The sequence below is a fragment of the Lycorma delicatula genome, chromosome 7 (assembly GCF_047948215.1).
Source record: "Lycorma delicatula isolate Av1 chromosome 7, ASM4794821v1, whole genome shotgun sequence".
Lineage (NCBI taxonomy): Eukaryota > Metazoa > Arthropoda > Insecta > Hemiptera > Fulgoridae > Lycorma > Lycorma delicatula.
This window is the reverse complement of record NC_134461.1, coordinates 75,553,772-75,566,488: the sequence shown is the minus strand read 5'-3', so window position 1 is coordinate 75,566,488 and position 12,717 is coordinate 75,553,772. Positions and strand designations below refer to the sequence as shown.

The 12,717-nt window shown below is 29.7% G+C and overlaps 3 non-coding genes across 3 annotated transcripts; all 3 read right to left on the bottom strand.

Annotated features, from left to right (window-relative positions):
- Positions 1-5,364: 5,364 nt before the first annotated feature.
- TRNAK-UUU (transfer RNA lysine (anticodon UUU)) lies at positions 5,365-5,437 on the bottom strand. The gene has a single exon. It is a non-coding gene; the product is annotated as a tRNA-Lys (tRNA).
- A 726-nt stretch (positions 5,438-6,163) lies between these two features.
- Positions 6,164-6,236, bottom strand: TRNAK-UUU (transfer RNA lysine (anticodon UUU)). Its single transcript has one exon. It is a non-coding gene; the product is annotated as a tRNA-Lys (tRNA).
- Positions 6,237-6,325: 89 nt separating this feature from the next.
- On the bottom strand, positions 6,326-6,398 carry TRNAK-UUU (transfer RNA lysine (anticodon UUU)). Its single transcript has one exon. It is a non-coding gene; the product is annotated as a tRNA-Lys (tRNA).
- Positions 6,399-12,717: the final 6,319 nt, after the last annotated feature.

Here is a 12,717-nt window from a genome sequence, read left to right as displayed (position 1 = left end):
GAAGACTGGGAGACCATCATTCAGGAGGAACGGACTCGCATGGAAGAGACCTGGGAGACCGCAAGACCAGAGGACGACAGACCGCAAGGTTTGTCCCTCTGGTCAGACCGTGGGCAGAGCTGCGGCATGGAAAGGTGGAGTACTACGTGACCCAGTTTTTAACGGATCACGGGTACTTCCGCGCTTGTCTCCATGTCGTAGGGAAAGCGCCGTTCCCCGACTTCCAATACTGCCCCTGTGTACGGAACGACGCCGAGCATACCTTTTCCAAATTTGGTCGGTGGGCGACAGATCAAGGGACACTACAGGCGGATCTTGGAGTATTACTGAGGCCCTAAACGTGGTTTCAATGATACTCCGTGACCTAAGCAGCTGGAAGAATGTGGCCCGATTCGTCGGGAGCATTCTTAGGACCACGAAGATCGACCTGGACCTGGATAATCATGAGCCACGTGAAAATTAAGTTGCGGCCTTCTCAGGTCAGAATAGAAGGAGGACTCGGACTGACGTAATGTGTTAAACGATTCCTGGTAGAAAGAAGGGTGGTTTTAGATCCATATACTGGGATCACAACTCTAATATTTGCAGTGTTAAAGAGATTTATAAATTGAAGAAATTTTCTGGTCTGTTTGATTTTTAGAAATGCCTTGATGAAGTATGTACAGAAGGTTTACGAAGAATGAAACAAACTTTCAGGACATCTTCTACTGGTAAAATAAAGAAGAAAGTTCACTTAAACAATGGTTTGGAAGAAAAGCTTAATTAAGAGGCCAAAGATTTCTCTCTGATTTCTGCACCTTCTGTAAAATTAAGCCAGATAGTAATTCTTAGAACTAAAATTAAGGGAGTAATTTAAAGTTTCATATGAAATTTTGACCTAATAAACTAAAAAAAGATAGGTCCCAGACCTGTTTTTCTATTTTTAGTAGTTTACAACAAATCTGGTACAAAATACAAACGATTGGGATCGAAAAACACACTAATTTATATTTGCCGTAAAATCACTTTGTTAAATGGATAATAAACACAATCGTTTTAAACAAAACTTTTAAAGAACTTGATTCTGAGTAAAATGGAATGAATGAAGTCCACAGAAACTAAATATAATAATCTAATAAAATATTTAATTCTTTTGTTTTGTAATATTGAACATTTTTTTCTTTAAATACCTAATTAAAACCTGCCACATTATTTTGTTTTATTTAAACTTCTAAATTCTTCCAGTTGAAAAATTCTTACTCTATTTAAAACTCAAATCGTGTGATTATAACATTATTCTACGAAGTATAGAACTTCCAGCATCATAAGTGCTATTATTATTATTATTTAATTATCATTACATATTTTACATTGAATTTGGATTTGTAAAGTTTTTTTATTGAATTATGTATTAAATTAGACACCTAAATAACATTTAATTTCATTATTATTAAAATCTTTCTTAGTATTTATGATTTTCACTTTCCCTTATGATTTCACAAGTTACCTTAATGATTGATTTCCTTTATTATTTCACACTTTACCTTAAAAGGCGAAATGTTTCGTAAAACATTTAAAATTAATAACATGATATATTGAAGACCTTGAATTACAGCAGTGGAAATAAAGAATATTTTAAAAAAAATTATCGAATTTTTTTTCGTTAAAATCTTAAAACGAATAAGAATTTCATACATTTTGGGAATATTTTTAAAATATTACTATCATTAACATAAATAAATAAAAAATGTACTCTTTTAAATTTTGAACTTTTACTAAAGAAAAAATATTTTTATATAATACAAATATCTTCGAGGTATTTTATGGGGAAATAGCATTGTGGTATAAAAATGTTTTTGTAACAATTAACTTCTTATTAAAAACCTTTTATTGTAATGATAAATGTACAAAATATTTCACTTAATAAGTAAGTATTTCATCTGATGTAATTCATTTCATAAAGAAAAAATCGTTCAAAACTGTTTTTTTTTTTTTTTTTTTTAATTTAAAATTCAAAAGTAGATGGCCATTACTATTATTAACAATAACCACCATTAGATACTCAAGAAACATATATATATATATATATATATATATATATATAAAGAAAAGCTGACAATACAGTTGTAGGAGTTTCCCGTAACGCGGCTTTTTTCTGATGCACGGCATACACACACAACTTAATTAAAAATATTAATCACTTTATTTAAATGTAATATTTTTTGTTGTAATATTTGTAATGTAATATTTAATCGATGATTCTAACTAAAGCGCGCGCGCATACCATATTTCAATCAAGCGGGTGTGGCGGTACTAGCGGCCATTTTAAATACTTTTTTACACTTATTATTATAAGTTTATAATAATAAACTTATTAGAATATTTTTATACTTAAATTATTCATTTATTTTATTGTGACCTGTGACGTCACAGCATAGCAAACTACAGCAGCTGTATCAGTGCTACAGTAGCGATCCGTGTGGCGAGAGTAGGTACAAATAACGCAGTATACTTACTTAGCCACTAGTTTAGTTACGTCAACCCACCGGGTTGGTCTAGTGGTGAACGCGTCTTCCCAAAACAGCTGATTTGGAAGTCGAGAGTTCCAGCGTTCAAGTCCCAGTACAGCCAGTTATTTTTACACGGATTTGAATACTAGATCGTGGATACCGGTGTTCTTTGATGGTTGGATTTCAATTAACCACACATCTCAGGAATGGTCGAACTGAGAATGTACAAGACTTACACTTCATTTACACTCATACATATCATCCTCCTTCATCCTCTGAAGAATTATCTAAACGGTTACCGGAGGCTAAACAAGAAAAAAAGAAGAAGTTTAATTACATCAATTTTTGGGATGGGAGTGCAATTTTGCAAAAAACTTATAACTTTTTTGAAATATTATTTTTTAATCTTTAACAAATGTGCCTAAAATATAAGACCTTAATTAGGCGAAATCTCAAGTTACTGAGGGTGACCTAGCTCTACAGCCTCACTCCCTTGAACTTTTACGTTGAAAATTTAGTGACTTCAATGCCCCATATATGGAATTAATCTGAACAAGTTTTTGTCAAAATTGATCCAGTAGTTCGGAAGAGATAAGGTGATTTAGAGGGCGATACCGAACATACACACGTACATACAAACATACGGAAAATTCCCATTCGGTTATTGGGTTCCTTAGGTGAACGTAAAGAACCGGTGAAAACCGCATATGCCTAAATTGGACGAATTACAGCTCTACCTAGACGGGAAAGTAATAATATAACAACTGTTGTTTAGCCAATATCAATCGAAAACTTAAAAAATTTAGAAAGCTTTAATTTAAGATTGAGTTGATCGTTTCAGTGGTTTACATATGCATAAGTTAAATTTAAGCTTTTGGTTGTGGTAGCCTAAAAAAAAAATACTTATTTATATCGTTTACTTTTATTCTATTAACACCGTTACAAATACACCGTTATAAACACCGTTCACACTATTGTGTTTGTAAATTTATTAAATTTCTTAATTATTATTTATTAATATTGTTAAAAATTAAAAATATTAATTTTTAACATTTACGTACTTTAATATTTATTAATAACTAGCAGACCCGGCAATGCTTCGCTATTGCTAGATTTGAGTATATATATATATATATATATATATATATATATATATATATATACATAACATTAACAAAGTAAACATTACGGAACATCCCAAAATTTTACCTTTCCTCCTACCCCTTCCCCCTTTCCTCACCCCTTTTTTTCCTTTCCCATTTTCATTTTTATCTTATTCCCTTGCCTTTCTCCCATTTCCCCTTTCCTTTCCCTTCCTCTTTCCCTTTTTTCCTTTCCCCTTTCCATCTACTTTTCCCGTTTTTCGTTTTCCCCTTTTTACATTTTTCCACTTTCCCCATTTTCCCTTTTATCTTTTTGGATTTTCGCTTTTTCGATTTCCCCGCGCGTAAATCGGTCCAGTATTTTTTTAGTTTATAGCGGACATACATATCGGAAAATCTGAAATGGAATCGTAAAATATATAGTCTAGCGTGTGTTGCTTTTACGTCCAACAGAGAGCGCTGTTTTTTTTAAAAAAAACATGCTTTTTTGTCACATGTGTAACATCTTAGGTATATCAATAGTAGGTGTATAAGAACAAGCGCATATTCTAATGCAACGTAGTGTCAAAATTTCAAAGCAATCGGTGAATAACTTCGGAGATTTAAGATTTTGAACAAACGAACATTTACATTTTTAGTTATATAGATGATTGTTAACACTCTATTAGGCCACCTACTTTTAGATTTCAAGTAATTTTTTTCCTGTAATTTATTTTTGAGCATTTATTTGATTTAAAGTCTATAAAATAATATTAATATATTTTTATTCTTTTATCTTTCATATCACAATTTCTCGTGCAAGATTTTTCTATCAATCTCATAAGTTGTAGTGTTCATTAAAGATTAAACACATTTATGCTTTTGTAAAAATATAAAATTAGAAATTAAATAATTTTTTAGAGGTAACGAAAATGGAAATTTTTTAGTTAATTAGAGACAAAACTGAAACTTAATGTTATTATGAATTTGTTTTGTGTTTTGGATATTCTAATCTCCACACATTTTATTAGTGTATTTCTCTAGTTTAAAATATTTTACACGTAAAATTTTATTAATTGCTTATGTCATCTCATATGGAACTCTATTGAAAATTTATCAATTACCGGTCTAAGTTTAACTATTACCAAAAAAAAAAATTTTTTCTACAAAAATCCAAATTTTTATGTTTTGGGTTTACCATTATTATTATTATTATTTTACAATTATTGTTGTTTTAGTATTTGATTATACACCTGTATGTCATTTTAGATAAATGTTCAAGTATGTCAGTCAACCTTCTAGGTTCTCATTAATAAATTAATTTTTTTTTATATGAATTAACTGATTTATCCCATTCTAGGCTTAAATAATGAAATCTACCGTTTTTATACAAAAAGTAGTTAGTATTTGAGTATTTAAAAAATAAATAGCCATTTTTATTCCATCTTTTTCCAAACTATATATTATACAAGTATGTGTACGATTACAAAAGTTTCTGTTGTCTTTTTAGTTATTATATCGTTTTCCGAACTTTGAATGAGAAAAATGCACTAAGATAAGAATTAAAATTATTAAAAAATTAAAATTATTTATTAAATGATTAATTTATGTAGCAAATTAATCGATCGTTATAAAATTATCAATATGAAACTATACTGTTACATTATTAATAAGTTTCAATAAGAATAATAATGTACGAATTACATAATTAATAATAATGATAACAGTTATCTTATAATTAAGTAATTATTTTATTGAATAATAGAGATGAAAATGAACAAAAAAAAATCAGCCGCCCGAACAGGGACTTGAACCCTGGACCCTTAGGTTAAAAGCCTAATGCTCTACCGACTGAGCTATCCGGGCTTGTTGAAAATTAATGAAGTACTTGTTTTACTTTTTTCTTTATTTTAAAACGTTAGTGATAGAATTATCAATAAAATGACTTTCTTGATCTCGTAGTTTTGTCCCCCAGTATCAGAATTATGAATAAAATAATTTTATTAATCTCGCCGTTTTCTCCCAATGTCAAGAATATGTGAAATTAGGCAGTTTGTTGGTAGGTTAGGTAAGGTTAACGTTTCAGTTACTTCCAATGGATATCATCTACAATGGAATTGAAGAAATGAGAAGATGATTCGTTGGCGAAGCGAGGAACCCGAATAATGAATGATGATTAAAACATGTAGTTTGTGTTATTACTCCATTAAAAATGTTATAAACTAAAGGTTCGTGAATTATCTAACAACTTAGATGGAAGGTAAACAGTACACGTATAATTCTATTAACGGCGAAAATATACGTAATTCCTGATAACCCTCGAAGGGAATCTGTGGTAATCTTCAGGAGAGGACTACGGGTCACGACTGCCAGAACATATTTTCAGAATGAAAATCCTCGCAGCTTCTGTGTGTGTTGTCTGTAGAAGTGAAGGTTCTGTTATGAATTGCAAACATTTAAGAGCATGCAAAAACTGATTTACGAGTATTATAAACATGTCTGATGAAAATTTTAACTGGAGTGTAAGAAATCTAATGACAATAGACTGAGCATTGAATATATAAAATAAATGATGAATAAAAAAAAAAATATCGCCCGAACAGGGACTTGAACCCTGGACCCTTAGGTTAAAAGCCTAATGCTCTACCGACTGAGCTATCCGGGCTTGTTACGACTTTACGAAGCATTAGTTTTACTTTTTTCCTTATTTTACAATGTTCGAAAGAATTGCCAATTAAAAATAAAAAAAAATATCGCCCGAACAGGGACTTGAACCCTGGACCCTTAGGTTAAAAGCCTAATGCTCTACCGACTGAGCTATCCGGGCTCCATGAATATTAGTGCGGTTCTAGTTTTACTTTTTTACTTCCTTGTACGAAGTAAAGGAATTATAGCAATCGCAAAAAATTTCAGATTTCAACGGAAATATCCACTTTGACCATCCCTGAATCCATCGGCGTGACGTCTGTACGTTACATACGTCTAGACGTGACGCCTAAATGTATGTAACATCTAGTTGTGCACCTCCCTTTTGATTGCAATCGACTGGACCAAAAGTGTCTAAAAAAGCCCAAAATCCAAAAAAAATTGAATTTTGGACTGCAGTAATAAGCCCTAATTAAGAGCTTTTCAACAATATATCATGTGGTACTTATTTCATTGCTTCCAGAGTTACATCTAAATAAAATTTTATTAATGAAATATCTGGATGTTACAAGCGGAAGGCATATCGGATCCAATGAAATCAAATCAGACTTCATCTACATACATTTTTTTAACTCTTTCTTTAATTTAAATTTATTTATTTATTAATAATAACATCTGACTGTAAAAAAGGTTTTACAATAAATAGTAATTCAATAATAACAATAAAAAAAAGAGAAAAATATGAAGTTATTAGTGAAATAAAATTTTATGCACTTTTCATTTTAATTCAACAATTTTTACAGAGGTTAATAATTTATTAATTAATCAATATATGTAATTAAAAAAAAACAAAAAAAAAAACAAACAGTTGAAAAACGTATATGTATATGAAGTCGGATTCGAACCGATGTGTAAATGGTTACGGACTTCTCTGGTTACGTTCTCATTTACACCACATAACTACTTGAGCAACGTGAAGCAGTGATGTTCTGATTTTGTAGATATTAAACGTATTAAAAAAAATAAATTGTATTGTGTTTATCAGCATGAAGATATTATGTTTAAAAATAAAATAAATTTAAACGAAATATATTTTACAAAATCATATTATGAGATTTTCTTTAGATAATTAATCGTACGTAATATGATAATCTCATCCTCAAAATTGTTGATTCTGTTATTCAAAATATGTAGTTAAAAACAGTAACTGCTGCTTAATTTATGCCCCAGCATAGTATAACTTTGATATTAGTAAATTAATGATGGACTGTTTAAATTTTGTGTATAACGTATCTTAATTTTCGATTGAAGATCCGTAAGTTCATTTCCTTATGATATTTCAATTAATTTTGTTAACTATCGACTTCATATCCCTTTATCGAGTTTGAGACTACACTAATCACTTTATCATTTACCGTGAAACTAGCAATAAGTTAGTTTTGATTTAATTAAAAATTTTGTTCTATTTGGTTCCAATAATTTTGGTAAATTATTATTGCATGAATCCTGTATAATGTCGATCATATTGTATTAAATATTTTTTCAAAGTTTCTCAAAATCTCATGATCTCTTCATGTCGTTTATTAGAAGATAAACGAAGTTTGGTGAGAACGCAAAAAAATAAAGTGAAGTCTTTCAAAAACAGCTGATAAAACTTCTATTTTATAAAATTTCTACTTTAAGCATTTCTATATTAAATATTAGTATGTTTTTGAGAGCCCTAATTAATTTCTTGAAAAAAAATTTAATATCTTTTCTACAATATTATACATAATTTCGTTCCATATGTGTTCCCTCACCATTAAGATTTCTTCTGCTACTTGCCTCATTACAAAGGATATTTGTGAATTGTTTTGACTAAATCATTCTTACTGTACATGAGGCATGAGATACCTATTTTTTAGATACGTCTTAAAAAAAAATGGGGGAGTCAGGGATAAACCAAAGTATACCTTTTAACAGTTTTTATTTTCTCTTTCCTATAAAACCATTTTTTTATTTTTTATTTTTAAATTTATCACCATTTTTCCTACAAATTATGTTTTTGTGTTTTGTTAACATTTTACTTTTAGGTTTCATATTTCATAATACTTTTCAAGGAATGCAATCTTGTGTTGAAACATTAATGGATCTGAAAGAATTACACAATATTGTTTATTATAAATTAATATTTTTATCTCTTTTTAATTAATTTTTACATTTCCCTTTAGCATCTCTGGTAAATCGTTTATAAAAGAGCAAATTGATAATTAAAGAATACATCCCTGCTTTACTCCTATTTTAACTCCATAATTAAAACTATCTCTTTTTTAAATCTATTTTTAAAAAAAGAAATTTATATTTTATTCCGTTCAATAGAGTATGAACCCTCATAAATACTTTAAAAATAAAAATGTAGATAAATTATTATATTATGAAGAAAAAACTTCTACTACACAATTTGCTATTTCAAAATATTCACTGAAAAAAAACCAGATATACATCTACATTTTTATGAATTTTTAGCTTAATTATATTATTTACATTAAATATATTATATCCACTGTAGAATATCCAGATTTAAAACCAACTTGAGTTTCAAGCAGGATATTATTTAGTTCTATATCATAGTTTCAATCTTTCTACATTATGTAATTCTCAAGAATAATTTCTGTTTATAGGAAAATCCCTAAAATCAGAATTAAAGAATTACTTTTTTTAACGAAATTAAATCCCTTAATATTTAAAATATTTCTTGAATTATTTCAAGAAATATATTATGAGATACGTATGATATTACAATCATAACTTAAGCAGATTTCCAGATTTCCCCTCCACATTCGATAGAAATCTAATAGGTTAACAAGTAACCTCATTAAAGGTTAACAATTTTAATTAACTTAAGCATAATTCAACTTGGCGTAGATAACTTTACTCCAACGTTTTTTAAGTGTTCATTCAGGGTTGATTGGTAGGTTTGGTGAGTATTGAAAATTAATTACTTGATTGAGATTGCAATTATGTCTTTAAAACATAAGCATACACGGTAAAATTCATCGTTAATTATGCTAAAATTGAAAACATATATTGGATAAGACAGACAGTTCTAAACACTTGGTATAACAGATGATTTTAAAACTTCAGTTGATGTACGTAAATGGTTCTATTTCTTGATATCCACGTTCTTAAAATTATCTAAAACTTGACGTTTATAAATCCTATTTAAAACCTATTTGGTTTATATTCATAAATACATAATTATATTATAAAATATATTATTAGATTACGAGATATTAAGATGCGTGGTTAATTGGAAGTCGAGGGTTCGAGCGTTCTAGTCCTAATAAAGGCAGTTACTTTTATACGGATTTGAATACTAGATCGTGGATACCGGTGTTCTTTGGTGGTCGGGCTTCAATTAACCACACCTCTCAGAAATGGTCGACCTGAGACTGTACAAGAATAGACTTCACTTACAATCAAACATATCATCCTCATTCATCCTCTGAAGTAATACCTGACGGTAATTCCCAGAGGCTAAACAGGAAAAAGGAAGATTATAAGGTATGACCAAATTCATTAATGGTTTATTGTTACCAATGAATGAATTCATTCATTTTACTCCAAAAAATCAAAATAAATTAAGTATCAATATAAGCTAAGTAAAAGAATAAATTTATAAATAAAACAAAAAAGTAAATAATATTAATTTATATTTGATTTTATTATCATCCTGTAGGGAAAATATATAATAAGTATTGGGTCACATCGATATGATAATGATTTGGACGTGGACAGAAGTTCCATTTCTGGTAACAAAATCACATCCAGTAGAAATTAATTAAGTTCTCTTAAAGTTAATTGTAACTTCATATTTATGATTGACAACTCAGTGATCTGGCGTTAATTAAATCATTAAAGAATACATATATATGAGCAGATTGATGTGGCTTTGCGCAGAATAGAGTAAGAAGGCTTATTTTAATATTTTTATTTCTTTTGTTTATATAAGAGGAGAAAAGGGAACGGAGAAGGGGCTTTAGTAGATGGCATACAGATAAAAGTTTTATTTAATTCAAAGTTTTTACTGTAATGTTTCACGGTACACTACGTTTTTTTTTCAGTCCGGAGCACAGACAAATAAATTATTTGGCGTGCCGACTCTTGATCAAACAACATATAATAGACCGTGCGAAAATCATACATTTCCAAGTCCCTGCCACACAAAGTAATAACCCCTGTGCCTTGTTGAACTCATAGCTAACGCAAGCTGGATTGGAAATTTCAATCGTCTGAACTCAAAACCATATTTGTGTCACTAGGTATCGACGGAATCCGAGGGATAAATATGTGGCATTCCCCGGTATGATCGTGGCTTCTGTTACGTTAGGGAACAAATTCTTTATTAGTCTCGTTCGTTGCATAGTTTAGGTGGGTCGATGTTACGTTATAGGATGATAGGGAATCCTTTTGTTAAAGTGAACTTATGTGGCGGACTACTATTCAAAAGTCATTTTTTCAATAATCATCGATTTCCATAGTAACGACTTTATTTTCCCGCTGTGTTTTTATAAACTTAATCGCAAAATTTATAGTTGGTTTGAGACTACACAAAGCGAGTGAAAAAGGGGGTTAGTTCTTTTCAAAATAGAATATAGAAAATAATTTTTCCTCTTGTTTGGATCTGTTAATGTGCAAAATTTCATCTTGATCAAAATAAAACTGTAGATCTGTATAAAAGACAAACGAATACACAAACATTCTTCTATATATATACATTTATAAGATAATCATTTAGTGCCAATAATAATCAATTTTGTGGAAAAAATATAAAATACCACATAACGAGATTGAAAAAACAATTTATTTTAAGCGATTATTGTTTAATTGAAAATCTTTATATTACAGGCGTATATTTTATTTGATAATTAATTACTATTTCTACTGTTTTAAGAAGGTGTTACATTTTGAATAATAAAATCATAATTTCTATTTAAATAAGCTAACAAATATTTAACCATAAAAACGTCTTATTCCGAATAATCATTTCAAAAGAGTAACGTCTACTCGTACATGAAGTAACCCTAAGTATTCCTCAGTAACAGAAATACAATGGCTTCCGAAACTCCACTTAAATTTCCTCTTTCGAACCAAGTTAATAAAGATTGTTCATAATATATACAGAGTGATTCAGGAGGAAAGAGAAAAATTTGGGATCTGATTCTATAGCTTGAAGTAAAGAAAATATTTAATACAGTATTTGTCCGAAAACGCTTTTTTATAGAGTTACAGCTAACGAAAATTTTCGTCCGAATTTCAGTTCCAACGGTGAAAAAAGGTCATAATGAAATTTTTAAGGCGTTATATATATGAGGGTAATCTTGATGTGTTTCTCAAAAATTGAATAAAACAGGTCTCACAGCTACATCTCCCGTAGTTTTCATGATATCGAATATAAAACAGAAAAATTTGGTGACGAAAAACACAGTTTTTTAGCTTTGAAGTACAAACTTAAGTTGGATGACAATATATGCACACAGACTGCGTCCTTATCATGTTCAGTAAGTTCAACACGTTACAATTAGTGATCATCCCAGGCCACTGCAGTTTTGTTAATGAATTAATAATAATTACGACTTAATTTCGTACATACTATTTTTGTACAAAACTAATTTTACCCGTAATGGTATAAACCACACACGAAATTCACATCGGTGGTCTGAAGAAAACCCACATGCTGTATTCGAATCAAAGATCGAGCAACCATTTTCAGTGAACGTTTGGTGTGGCATGATCGACAACTAATTAACAGGCCCTTTCATCCTGGAACAAAGTATAACGAGGAGAAACTATCTGGAATTTTTAAACAATGAATTACTTATAATACTTACAAATTTCTCATTGGCGGAACAAATTGAAATGATCAAGTTGATAACCCATCAACTTGATAGAGTAACCCATTTTAACAATGAAGTAAGGACAAATCTTAGATGAAAGATTTACTAGTAAATGGATTCAACGTAGAAAGCCGGTAAATTGGCAACCTAAATCACTCGACCTTATTTCTTTATTGAGATAAGATTATTGTTAATGTGAATGGATGAAATGCCTGATATACAGGCTAAAAATAGACACACGTGATGAAGTGATTGCTTTTATTCTCAATATTGCTATCCTCATCAAGGAACGTGAGTGCATCAGTTTGGCGACAGAAACGGTAAGAAAACGAGTTGAAAAGTACATCGATGTCAATGGTGAAATTTTTAACATTTGTTGAAAATGAATACAGTATAAACCACAATGAGTATTCTTTAAAGAGTAAATTACAACTATTTTAGTTTTTTGAAGTTCTATCTAACATTTTTTTACTGTATTCTTATTTTCTTCGGTGAGAAAAAATAAATTATCTATATTAATGTATTTAATCAATATAAAAATCACTAACGTAAAGAAAATTAAATTAAAAAAAATCCCGCTAGCTTTTTACACAACTGTCCTAAAAGGAGTGTAATGTATTTAGA